At 36.0% G+C, this 13,373-nt stretch overlaps 2 long non-coding RNA genes across 2 annotated transcripts; one reads left to right on the top strand and one right to left on the bottom strand.

Annotated features, from left to right (window-relative positions):
* Positions 1–3,368: 3,368 nt before the first annotated feature.
* LOC102152920 lies at positions 3,369–10,353 on the bottom strand. The gene is made up of 5 exons (XR_005374677.1): positions 9,186–10,353; positions 8,022–8,077; positions 6,899–7,021; positions 6,635–6,746; positions 3,369–4,090 (listed from the first exon to the last, which is right to left on the bottom strand). It is a non-coding gene; the product is annotated as an uncharacterized LOC102152920 (long non-coding RNA).
* LOC119864643 lies at positions 6,586–10,634 on the top strand. Its single transcript, XR_005374683.1, has 3 exons — positions 6,586–6,832; positions 7,780–7,881; positions 8,966–10,634. It is a non-coding gene; the product is annotated as an uncharacterized LOC119864643 (long non-coding RNA).
* The last annotated feature ends 2,739 nt before the right edge of the window (positions 10,635–13,373 follow it).

Genomic DNA, 13,373 nt, shown 5'->3' with positions numbered 1-13,373 from the left:
AACATAGCCTGTTCTCAGTTCTGCTACTTCGTACTCATAATGCCCAGAGGATTCTCCTGGTACCCTGTTTCCTCACTAAACAGGTGTTCTCCAATGAAGTACCTAATGTGAAGTCAAGGTGAAACTAAAGCCTTGCCTTGACATAAAGGCACATCAAGAGCTAGTCCCAATCCAGAGCTTGTGTCGTAAGTTTTCCTACACTGTTCTTCTCTTCAAGACAAATGCTTGTGCTACAGGGGCATAGTTAACTTTGTGTCTGTAGCACGTTGCTGCACTCCCTCTGGATATGGCTTTTTGGAAAGAGACCAGTTCTCCCTGTCCTTTCTCCAAAGTACAAAACTGAGTACACTAAGCACAGAAGTATGCAGTCTTCTCATTCCTCTTGATGCCTCCTGGAGACATGATGTTACTATTTCTAAAATCACAAGGTCTTAAGCTACAGGATCCCAGGTCTTGAATGCAAACACTGTCCACCTGCTTCAGTCAGAGACAGAGTGGAAATTTTTTTAAAGATTGTATGTATGTATGTATGTATGTATGTATGTATTTATTTATTTATTAGTGACACGAGCAGAGAGAGAAAGAGAGGCAGAGAGAGAAGCAGGCTCCATGCAGGAAGCCCAATGTGGGACTCAATCCCAGGACTCCAGGATCATGCCCTGGGCTGAAGGCAGGCGCTAAACCACTGAGCCACCCAGGGATCCCCCAAAGTGGAAAATTTGAGTAGAAGCAAGCAATTTAACATGCTGCTTCAATTTCCAAATTACTGAGAGAGTAAACTTCATAATACTTATTTACCTCTTATGATGAGACAATAAAAATTTTTGGCTTTTTATGAAATTCCAAAACCCAAAGAAATTAATATTTTATATTCTACTTGCATTGCACAAATTAATGGGCTTCCCTGTTCAGAATAAGCAATGAGACTTTGTCCTAATTGGGAGGAATCCAAAATGTTGTGAAAATTTTTCTGGTCCCTCTTCAATTTATAATAATTTTTGTCTGTTGCATGGACTTGAAAATTAATTTTCTGAAAGGGCAGCTTTATATATTATTGTGAGTTTCTCAACTAATCTTTCTATTTGGCCAAAAAGTAAAAAACTGGTTGATTACAAACAGGCAAATAACAATTTCTCTTATGGCAATTACTCCTTTTGATTAAATATATTGCTCTGTAAATTATACTTGACCTTCTCATTACTCAAAATGAAAGTCCTTAAATATCCTTTGAAACAATATATTCTGTTACTTTCCCATAATCTTAATAATGCTAATGATAATAATAATAATAACAGAATGAACTCATTTAATTAAATGACATACTCTATCAATTAATCCAAATGGTAAAACATAACCCTTTTATCCTGTTATTTTTAATTTTTTTAATGCTTTTTTTAAATTCAATTTAGATAACATATTCTGCATTATTAGTCTCAGGGATAGAATTTAGTGATTCATCGGTTGCATGTAATATTCCATGCTCATTATATCAAGTAATGCCCTCCTTAATGTCCATCACCCAGTCATTCCATTCTCTCACTCACCTCCCTTCCAGCAACCCTATTTCTTTCCTAGAGTTCAGCATCTCTTATGATTTTCTTCACTCTCTGTTTTTATCTTATTTTATTTTTCCCTCTCTTCCCCATGTTCATATGTTTTGTTTCTTATTTTCATACATGAGTGAAATCATATGGTATTAATCTTTCTCTGACTAATTTCACTTACCGTAATACCTACCCTCTAGTTCCATCCACATCTTTCCAAATGGCAAGATTTCATTCTTTTTGATGGCTGAGTAATATTCCACGGTATATATATATACCACATCTTTATCTATTCATCTGTCAATGGACATCTCAGCTCTTCCGCAGTTTGGCTATTGTGAACATTGCTGATATAAACATGGGATGCAAGTGCCTCTTTGAATCACTATGCTTGAATCCCTTTGGATAAATACCTAGTAGTGCAATTGCTAGGTCATAGGGTAGCTCTATTTTAACTTTTTGGGAATCTCCATACTGTTTTCCAGAGTGGCTGAACCAGTTTGCATTCCCACTAACAGTGTAAGAGGGTTCCCCCTTTTCTACATCCTCACCAACATCTGTTGTTTCCTGAGTTGTTAATTTTAGCCATTCTGACTGATGTGAGGTGGTATCTCATTGTATGTGTGTGTGGTTTTTTTTAAGATTTTGTTTTATTTATTTGACAGAGAAAGAGAGAGCACAAGCAGAGGGAGCAGCAGAGGGAGAGGGAGAAGCAGACTCCCCGCTGAGCAGGGAGTCTGATGTAGAGGTCAATTCCAGGACCCCAGGATCATGACTTGGGCCAAAGGCAGACAGTTAACTGACTGAGCCACCCAGATGCCCCTCATTGTGGTTTTGATTTGTATTTCCCTGATGCCAGGTGATGATGAGCATTTCTTCATGTGTCTATAAGCCATCTGTATGTCTTCTTTGGAGAAATGTTTGTTCATGTCTTCTGCCCATTTCTTTACTGGATTTTTTTGGTTTTTTGTGTGTTGAATTTGAGAAATTCTTTATAGATTTTGGATACTAGCCCTTTATCTGATAAAAACATTGGCAAATATCTTCACCCATTTCATCGGTTACCTTGTAGGCTTTTTGACTGTTTTCTTTGCTGTGCAGAAATTTTTATCTTGATGAAGTCCCAAAAGTTAATTTTTGCTTTTGGTTACCTTACCTTTGAAGATGTGCTTAGCAAGAAGTTGCTGTGGCCAAGGTCTAAGAGGTTGCTGCCTGTGTTCTCTAGGATTTTGATGAATTCTTGTCTTTCATCCATGTTGAGTTTGTTTTTGTGTATAATGCAAGAAAGTGGTCAAATTTTATTCTTCTGCATGTGGCTGTCCAGTTTTCCCAACACCACTTGTTGAGGCATGTTGTTCTTTTGGTTTTTGTTTTTGTTTTTTTTAATTTTTAAGTTACCTTTTAAAGAAAGCCAGAACAATTGAGTGATAAAATGTCCTACATGGTAAGCCTCTGCTGCTGAGGGCATATTCTGGTATATTCAGACAGCAGGCAATTTTAATTATGAAGTTATATTTATTAGGATTACCCATAGAAGCATATTTCCTGCTGTATTCAGTTTGTGTGAAATGAATTCTTTGGACTGATCATTTTCTCTACATACAAACATATGTTTTCATGGTGATTGAGATGCAAAACTGATTTTACACATCCACTCCCTTTGTAAAGAAGTGGACATCTCTAATGAACATTTATTCAGAGAACATATCATGATACAAAAAAAGAAAAACCTAAAAAGAGTAACATAGGGTTCAGGGTTTCCCCAAGTGTGATACATATGGCGCCAGTAATATAAAATCATTACAGATACTATATAGACAAGGCTTTTTGGTTTCATTGTTATTTATTTATTTGACTACCTGTTAGAGAAAGTATAAAATGAGTTCAATAGCTCATACTCAATTTTTATGGCCTCAAATACTTAGAATAAGTAACAGGTATGAACAGTTAATTGCCTTAGCTAAGAGAAACATTAATAACGTAGTGTTGAAGTGGTTGTGAAATAAGGCAAACATCTCAAGCTGGCATGAGAATAACCAGAGTAAACATGGGCAGAATGGTATACAGTGATGCAGAACCACACAGTGGCATGGGACCCTGGCTCAGCCACTTAATAGCTGTGAGATTCCACATTTGTAAAAGCCTTCCCATAAAAAGCCTGCTCAGAGAATGTTTAAAATCCACTGGAAGCTTTTAGCATGGTGCTTGCTGGTCATACAGTAAGCCCTAAATGAGTGACAGGTGTAATTAGTCATCTCAATAAAAAGTCTCTTCTCAAGGACTCACCTACCAACAACAGAAACCAAATCCCTCACACTAGGTGAATATGGGCCCAGAATAGTGTTGTTAGAAAAATCACATAAAACTGTTTAATTTTTTAAAGAATTGCTCAGAGGCGTCTAAGTGGTTCAATCAGTTGGGCATCCAACTCTTGATTTCAGCCCAGGTCGTGATCTCGGGGTCTCCATGTGTAGGGCTCCATGCTCAGAGCAGAGTCTTCTTGAGATTCTTTCTCTTGCTCTCCTTCTTACCCTCCCCCCTTCTCTCTAAAATAAATAAATAAATATTTTAAAAGAATTAAAAAAATAAAGAATTGATTAAAACATGCAAACGAATTGGCATTTAATGATAATTTTTGCTTTTCTATGCTAAAAGTATGTGTGTACGCTATTATACAGCATTAACCTTTAGTTCCTTTTACCTAGGGACTGTGTATTTTTATCTTGACAACTACAGTGTTAAACATGGAGGTTTCACCTATTTGGCTCTTAATAAAGAACTACGGAGATGACTGGCTATTATATATCTTCACTAATTTTTAAGATTCCCTTATCTACCATGACTTCAGAAAGCAGTAAATATTCACAAAACATTCAACTTTTGGCTAGATTTATTTTGTATCCCAAGTAAGAAAAATCCTCATTATTTCATAATACATTACCAGGATTTCTTTATATATTCTCAATATTATTATATTCCCTGTGCTTTGTATATCTTCCTATTTCTGAAATCATACACACAAAGTCCTAAAACATCAGCAACAACATCTGATTACTGCAGGCCCATTCATCTCTTCCTGCTCTACTGATTCACAGACCATGAGTTCCACTTGAAGTATAAAAAAAAATTCTAGATCCATTCCTATATCTGTACTGGGCACTTCATGGGTGATCAATAAATGTTTGCTCACTAGTTGGTTTTCTAAGCAGTCAGGGGTAAATTACTCAGAGAGCAATTTCACATTCCTCCCCTGTTTGCTGACCCCACCCTACTGCCAGGGAGTCAGTTGTTAATAATCACTGCTTTTTTTTAATGTTTTAAAATAATTTTTAGATGGACAAAAATAATTTCAATAATACCCTTTCCTTCCCTAAATCACACTAAAACTCAGGGGAATCCTAATTAATGGCTAGCATCATGGGACCTTAATTAATGTCATACTAATTGATTTTTAGGTGATACTTGAGCTGTAAATATGTATTATACTTAAATATCCTTTAGGATTATAAGGGCAGACCTTTATATTTTTAATCCTCCCAACACTGTTTCTGAAATATGGTCTAAAATGAGCAAATGAGGCACTTTAAAGAGCATTGTTTCTATTCATTGAAGTATGATACGTAATAGTAATTTGGAGATAATCAAAATCTCATTGATAGAGAACTGGAGTACCTATTCCATGGAATATGCCATGTATCCCTGAATATGAATGATGCAAATCCATGTATATTCATATATCAAGTTGTCCATGATATAATGGACAACCAATAAGAAGAAAGTATGAATGGGGGTGCCTGGGTGGCTCAGTTGGTTAAGCATTTGACTCTTGGTTTCAGATGGAGGTCAGGGCTGTGAGATCCAGCCCCACCTTGGGCTCCATGTTGAGCATGGGGTCTGATTAAGATTCTCTCTCTTCCTTGCCCCTTCCCCCTCTAGAAAAATAAAATCAATGACAATTAAAATAAAAAATACATTTTAAAATAGAAATAAATAAAAATATTTTATTAAAAAAGAAAGTATGAATGTGGTATGAAGTGGTCCCTGAGGACTAGAGTGGGGAGAAGAGGAGAAGGGCCTTCAGTTTTTACTTTATGTATCCCTGTTGTAAACTTTAATTATAATAACTTTAATAAGCATTTTCATTTTTATAACCTTTTTAAAAATAACAAAATGTTTTTTAATAAAGGTAGTCTTAGACTAGTATTACCTACAGCTTGGATTTATTGCCATGCTACCAGAAGTCATTGTCTATACAGCCTCCTCCTTTATTTGTTTTGTTTTCCCAATTTGATAACTCTAAAAAGATGTGTTGCACTATGTGTGGTAGACCACTAAACAGAGAATAGACCACTAAACAGAGAATGACTTAAGAGTAGCATTGATTGGTTTAAGGTCTAAAAGCAAGAGTTTGAATCTTAGGTCCATTATTTGTAAGTCCAGATTTTGGTTATGAGGAATAGAAACCTATCAAAACTACCTAAAGTCAAGGGACGGTTAGGTGAGAATATAGATCATACTTCTAAATGTATCACAGCTGGAGCTCCCAGGAAGTGCTGGTTGGAGCTATGAAGCTATTGGAGACCCAGGCAACTACTTTCTCTGCTCTCCTCTCTCTCTCTCTCACATGACTGACTGCACACTTCTGTTTTCTACTTTATTCTTTTCCCTACAAAATGGTTTCTTCTTCATTTTCATAGTTTTGGTGCCAAATAACTCATTTGTCCATGACTTTTCTTGCTGTAAAATCTACTTAGGTCTGGGCTCCATGGGACCTTTCAGCTTCTCAGAATTCTTGGATCTCTTGTTTATGACAGATCATAAGAATTAAATGGGACAGCATTTTGTTTAAAGACTCTCCTGTTTCTTGATGTGATATATAAAAGATATCAATCTTCTTTAAATATCAGTGTCTTCAACTGCAAAATGCAAGACCTATAGTATCAACATCATAACATATCTGTAAAATTCTTAGTATAGTGCCTGCCATAGAGTAACTGCTTCATAAATGTTAGATTATGTTATTGTTACTGTTATTGTTGTTAAATCCATCATGATTATTATTTTAGGGAAATAATAAGAAAATGAATGACCTGCTTCATCCAAGTGGGCATCCATGAATGCTTCCATTTCCACATAGACTTTTGGAGCAGACGATATCGTATTATCTGATAGAGGAGTGTACAAGCAATAAACCTGACAGCTCTGTAAAACAAATCATCATACATCAACAGTTTCTCAAGGCCAGGCAACAATAAGAAAAGACAGAAGTGCTCTTATTCATGTTTAAGGTAAGGGAATGTGCAGTTAAATGAAGATAGTGATAACATCATTTAAAGCAAAAGCTATCAAGATACCTCCATTAATCATTAGCCAGGAGCTTGCTCCTAATGTAAAGGAAAAAAATATGCTGCTCACAGTCCTCTCTGTGTCTTGGTCCAGTGGAAAAGAGTTTGATGAAGCACATAACAGGTAGGTTCCTGCCAGTTATCAGAAACACAGGGAATTCAATAATGAACCTTGTTCAAACCATCAGATGACCCATTTCCTATCTACAAATGAGGAAGGCCTGGCATGAACTTTGGAGATGTGGCAAGAGACATACAGACGTGTTTTAATCTCATGTTTCTTATGAAATTAGCAAACAATGTGCTTAGTGATACTCTAAACATAACACGCCAGCATCTGATTAATGAAACATGTCAGCTCAGCTATCAACACTTAACATCTATTATGCTCAATGACATTCGTGTCTTAGATCTCAAAATAACAGGTGTTTCAGTGATGAAAAGTCAAGACAAAAGTGTGAAGCTAAGGCTTTCACATACTTTTCTTTAAATTTTGCAGCAACACAGTTTTTGACAGAGGGCTTCTGACTGCTCAATTTGATGGCCATACAAACTTATAAAACCTGAAGTGTCGAGTTTCCCAGGGGACGACATAATGAAATAAATGCACTCATGAATATGTATGGTGGAGGAGGCCATCTGTTCTCCACCAACCTCTTTTCTTTCAACAACTCACAAATATCCAGCCCCACTCCCATGCCTACCCCACTATCCAGAAAAAAAAAAAATCTTCATTTGAAGATTTTAAAAATCAGTATTGTTTCATCTCAGGCAAGAAATATGATTGTAATAGAATTACTTTTATTGTCAGACTAAAAATGTGTTAATAAATCAAAGAGTGTTGTTCAACTGTGAGCTCTGAAGCCCCTTGTTGCTCTTCTGTCCTTCAGGAATGAAGATTCCTTACTCTTCACCAACCCTGAAAGCCACATGAACCTGTCTTTTGGGCTACAAACATGAGAACAGGAGAAACATCAATACCAGTAGAGGAGGTAACATTCCATCATTTGGGGGCTTTGGAATTAGCTCCAGTTGCTGTATGTTTAGGTTCAATATTAAATACTTCCCATGATCCCTTTAGAATCCATCATTCATTGATATTTTTGAAAACAGAAGATGAAGCCAACCTTACCGTTCAAAGGTGATGGAAAAGAAATTTTTAAGAGATAAGAGGAAGAGATGAACTTCCTAAAAAAAATTGATTGCAAAATGATTAAATTTTTTTGGTCAACTGAATCATAACTGAAATGCATAAAGAACACTTGTGCATTATTTATAGGATTCTTTTGGTAAATCTTTTATAAAGTGAATACATATGAAAAGAATAATCACTCCTAATTCCTCTGCTTTGCAATTTCAACTTTGTGACTATCTTGCCTTCTTTGAGGAAAGCTTCTAGCCAGTCTCTGTTTCAGAAGAAAAATGAATTAAGGTTAAACTCTTCTCACAACAAAATAGAACTTAAAAAATTGAAAAAGTAAAAGAAAAACATTGTCATAGCAGCCCCTATGCTTTATTAAATTTCCTCAAACTACTCTTTGAGAGATAGTCTGTGATAAACTGTTAGTTATATCAGAAAACAGAAAACCAAAGGACAATATCACTAAATTCCAAAAGGTAATAAGATGGATTGGGAAGAGCATATATATTCTGAAATGAAAAAAAAAAAATCAAAGCTTTAATCCTTCTTCTGTTTAGTTAATAGTATGACCTTGGGCAATCTGCCCATGGTTTCTAACACTCTACATTTTTATCCGTTAAATCAGAATAGTAATACCAACCTCATGATGCTATTAGGATCATATGATAAGGTAATAAATATGAAAGCACTCCCTAAACAAAAAAGAACTTACTAAAATAACCCTGAAACAGATGTTAAAGTGAATTAATTTATAAATTACATTCCTAATAAAAATAAAATGTGTTTACTCATCACTTCTCACCATCAAGATGGTCCTCTCTAAATGGTCATTTATATTGCCTAAAACAGCTCCACTGAGCTTTGCCCTCTTAGCCTGCTACAGTAGCAAGATACTGAAAATAAACTGAAGTGTTATATTTGTTGCCTACATTTAGGAATCTTAGGAATACCAGCACCGTATCCTAAAGGAGTGCTACCCAAGTGGGAGAGAGCTCTGAGACCACCTTGCAGAGATCTTCCACATCTCTGTGGTCAGCTGCCCATCCACGAGGTCAAGAGATTGGATGACATCCTCTCAAAGTTCTCTTCAGGCTCTGAGATTCTGTGATACTTTAAGAGAGCTGTGTGGCAAACAAGTAGGAGGCAGGGACTTACCAACTGGCTGTGTGGATTTAGATGAAGCAAGTTACAGAAACTCCCTGGGCCTCAGTTCTTCAATCTGCAAAGGGAGGAGATTGAGCTGTATATCTCCCGAGGTCCTTCTAGCTCTGACATTGCATGCTGTTGTAACAAAGTTCAAATGGAGACGGGGATTTGAGGACAAACTTCTGGGTGCCACATAAATGATTTCCAAAGGTTTAAAACAATGTAGTCAGGGCCTTTATAATTAAAAATGAAAAAAGTCTCAGCTTGTTTTGTAGCACTAATGCAGAACTTGAGATTTGTGTAAGCAATAGGATTATTTTTAGACAGATTAAGGGTCTAGAGAAAACTTGTCACACGTCAATCTTTTAAAAATGCAGTGTCATGTTTTTTCCCAAAGTTTTCCTGTAAGGTTTAATTAGTTAACATACAGTGAAATATTAGTTTCAGGCATTAGTGACATGTTTTTTTTTATTTTTTAAAAAGGCACTTAAAGAAATGCTATATCCTTGGTAATATGGTATGTCAGATAGGCCTATAAAGCTTTTCACAATAGGAACATCACAAATTTATTTCAAAATTGTAAATAATAAAGCTTTTACCCAAGGGAGATGAAACTGAAGGTGAAGCTTCAGTTCCAAAGAGGTGTCAAACTTTCATGGTTTGATGATTTGTATCAATCATAAAAATCTTTCTAAATTATATTAAATCAGTTTGCAGAATGCATATTTGAATACCATGGTAGATCCTATGTAAAACAAGTTAATTTAACACAATGTTTTATGACAAAGGGATAAATGACCTCTCCAGAAATAGATACTATAGGCACCAAGGGACTTTGATAAGCACAAGAACCTGCCCTAGGGTCTCTACTCCATAATAATCTGGACTCCATGGCACACACTGAAAAAGAAGCTGTTAAAGATGCAAATAGTGAGTAAAGTCCATGGTAATATTTTTTGAATGGGTTAATAATTATTTATTTGGAATACATGTATTGTGTCATTGAGTAAAGTCAAGTCTTTGTCAATCAAGTACTCTTAGTAAATAGATACAAAATGCAATTCAAAATTTAGCATTGAGGGCAGCCTGGGTGGCTCAGCAGTTTAGCGCCGCCTTCGGCCCAGGGCATGATCCAGGAGACCCAGGGTCGAGTCCTACATCAGGCTCCCTGCATGGACCAGCTTCTCCCTCTGCCTGTGTCTCTGCCTCTCTGTCTCTCTGTTTCTCATGAATAAATAAATAAAATCTTAAAAAAAATTAGCATTGAAATTGAGCCAGACTTCTGTCAGGAACTGCTCAATTTTATTCATTCTACTCCAGATTCATTATAAAATAAAGTAGACAGGGATATCTGGGAATAGTTTCTTTATTCCCTTGAGACCACGTTTTATTTTAACAGCTTTATTAGCTGTTAATTTACATAATTTCTCATTATTATGAGAAATTTACATAACATAAAATTCACCCGTTGTAAGTTTAATTAAAAAAAAAGTTTAATTCAATGCCTTTTGGTAAATTTAAAGTCATCCAAACATCATCAGAAAAGATCCTTATGCTCATTTGCAGCCAATCCCACTCCTTGCCTGGGCAACTACTAATCTGCTCTCTTTCTGTAGACTTACCTTTTCTGGACATTTTGCCTAAATAAAATCATACAACATATAGCTTTTTGCATATGTCTTTTTTCACTTAGCTTATTCTTTTTGAGGTCCATTCATGTTGTACATGTATCAGTATTTACTTCCTTTTAACTGCTGAATAGTATTCTATTGCATGGATATACTATATTTTCCTTATCAGCTGTTCATTGTTGTTTGGTTTGTTTCTACTTTTTGGCTATTATGCATAATGGTGCTATGAATGTTTGTGTGTGAGTCTGTATGGAGATAAATTTTATCTCCCTAGGGTAGTTATATAGGTGGGGAATTGCTATGTCATACAGTAAGAACATGTTTGACTTTTTAAGAAACTGAAAAACTGATTCTATAGTGGCTGTACAATTTTACTTTACAGAGGTGTAAAGGAATCCAGGTTCTCCATATCCTCACCAATTTTTAAAGAAAGTCACTTTAGTGAATATGAAGTAGAATTTCATTTTGGTGACAATTTGCTTTTTCCTAATAACTAATGATGTGGAATAGCTTTTTCATCTGCTTATTACTCCTTTGTATCTCCTCTTTAATAAAATATCTATTAAAATCTGTATCCAATTTTAATCAGACTCTTTGTCTCATTATTGAGTTGTAAGAGTTCTTTATATATTCTGCATGTAAGTCCTTTATCAAATATATTCTTTGCAAATATATTCTTCTGGTCTGTAGCTTATCTTTTCAAAACTGTGTCTTTTGAAGCACATAAGTCTTTAATTCTTATTAAATTTGATTTACTAATTTCTTTTGTGAGTCATGCTTTTGATGCCCTATGTTAGTAGTCTGTGCCTAACCCAAAGTCACAAAGATTTTCCTCTAATAGTTTTTGAGTTTTAGTTCTTACTTTAGGTCTGATCTATTCCAACTTAATTTTTGTATATGATACAGTCTGATAAGGGTATAAATTCATCTCTTTGCATTCATATACCAAATTGTACCAGCACTATTTGTTGAAAAGACTATCATTTCTTCCAATTAATTTTCCTTTGCCCCTTTGTTGAAAATCAGTTGACCATAAATATAAGACTACTTTTTTTTAAAGATTTTATTTCTTTATTTGACAAAGAGAGAGCAAGAGAGCACAAGCAGGGGGAGTGACAGGCAAAGGAGGGAGAGAAGCAGGCTCTCTGTTGAGCAGGGAGCCCAATGTGGTGCTCAATCCCAGGACTCTGGGATCATGACCTGAGCTGAAGGCAGAGGCTTACCGACTGAGCCACCCAGGTGCCCCAAAATTACTTATTTTTAATGAGGCAAATGGAATAGTGCTTGAGTATGGGCTTAATTCTGCCTTTCAGTAGTTGTTTGGCCTGGATCAAGTTACTGAATCTGTGCATCAGGGTTCTCCTCTGTAAAAGGAGGACAATAATAGTACCTACCTCATTCCTGGGGCTGTGCAACGGATTAAATGAGATAATATATGCAAAGTACTTACATGGGGACCTGGAACAAAGTAGTAAATACCCAAGAGTAGAGAGCTGTCATTATTCTTTTCTCTGGGGGCAAAGACAGAAGGACCTGGTTGGCTTCTTTGTACCTTGGAATACAAATTGAAACCACCTAGCCAAAATTTAGAGGATGGCCCGCCAGTATCTCCTCCAGAGATTTTACTTTTACCTGGTCTTTTTGTCTTGCCTTTTTGAGTCCTCTTATTTTTTTTTTTTTTCAGTTTTGTTCAAGTGCCAATGTGCCTTTTAAAAATACTCTCTTCTCCAGATTCCCTTGCAGCTCAGACTTGTTTTGTGACACAGTTTTGGCCAATAAGATATAAGCAGAATAAATTGTATGGGATATCAGAGAAAGCTGTGGCTTTCCTGACAAAGAATAGATGAACTCAGCTGGCACAGACTACTTCCTCTTCAACCGTTCTTTTTTATCCTGCTTGGAACATAGCCATAGAGGGAGAGCAGCCATCTTGCAGCCATGAAGCTGAAATCTTCGTGTTAACAGTAACAGAGCAGAAAGTGAAAAGCTGACTGGATCAATTGTAACAAGGCTGGATTGCCTTCTGGATTTCTTGTATTGTCTTGTGATACTTGTCATAGCTACTAGTAAGGGAGTACCTACTATGAGCAAACTATTTTATGTACACTCTCTCTAAACATGGTAAAAGGTCCTGTAAGATAAGTTTTCCAGTCTCCATTTCACAGATGAGTACATTAGAAATCAATTAAGTTCCAATAAGGCGTCTGAGGACAGACATTTGTCAAGAGGTAGGGCTGGGCTCAAACACAAATATGCCAGTTAGCAACTTGACATACCTTAGGACAGGAGCCAGCCTGGTGACTCCTCTGTATCACACACTCAGTTTAACTCCTTTCTTCTAGGAAATGGACAAAGTGTTTCCTCTTTTTGCCTTGTAAAGCTTAAGGCCAAGTCTTTACATTTTAAATGGATATTTTTTTCTTCAAGGAATTAGCATTTAGCTGCAAACACACAAAGTTTCTGCTAATTGTTTTAATCAAAATGGTCAAGCAATTGACTATGGATTGCTGTGTGGGCTCCACAGATTAATGGTTAGTAACAGAGTAATTTAAAGCATTTAGGAATT

Source organism: Canis lupus, chromosome 20 (genome assembly GCF_011100685.1).
Source record: "Canis lupus familiaris isolate Mischka breed German Shepherd chromosome 20, alternate assembly UU_Cfam_GSD_1.0, whole genome shotgun sequence".
In the NCBI taxonomy this organism is placed as follows: domain Eukaryota; kingdom Metazoa; phylum Chordata; class Mammalia; order Carnivora; family Canidae; genus Canis; species Canis lupus.
The sequence above is the reverse complement of the archived record's forward strand: the minus strand, read 5'-3'. Positions and strand labels throughout refer to the sequence as shown.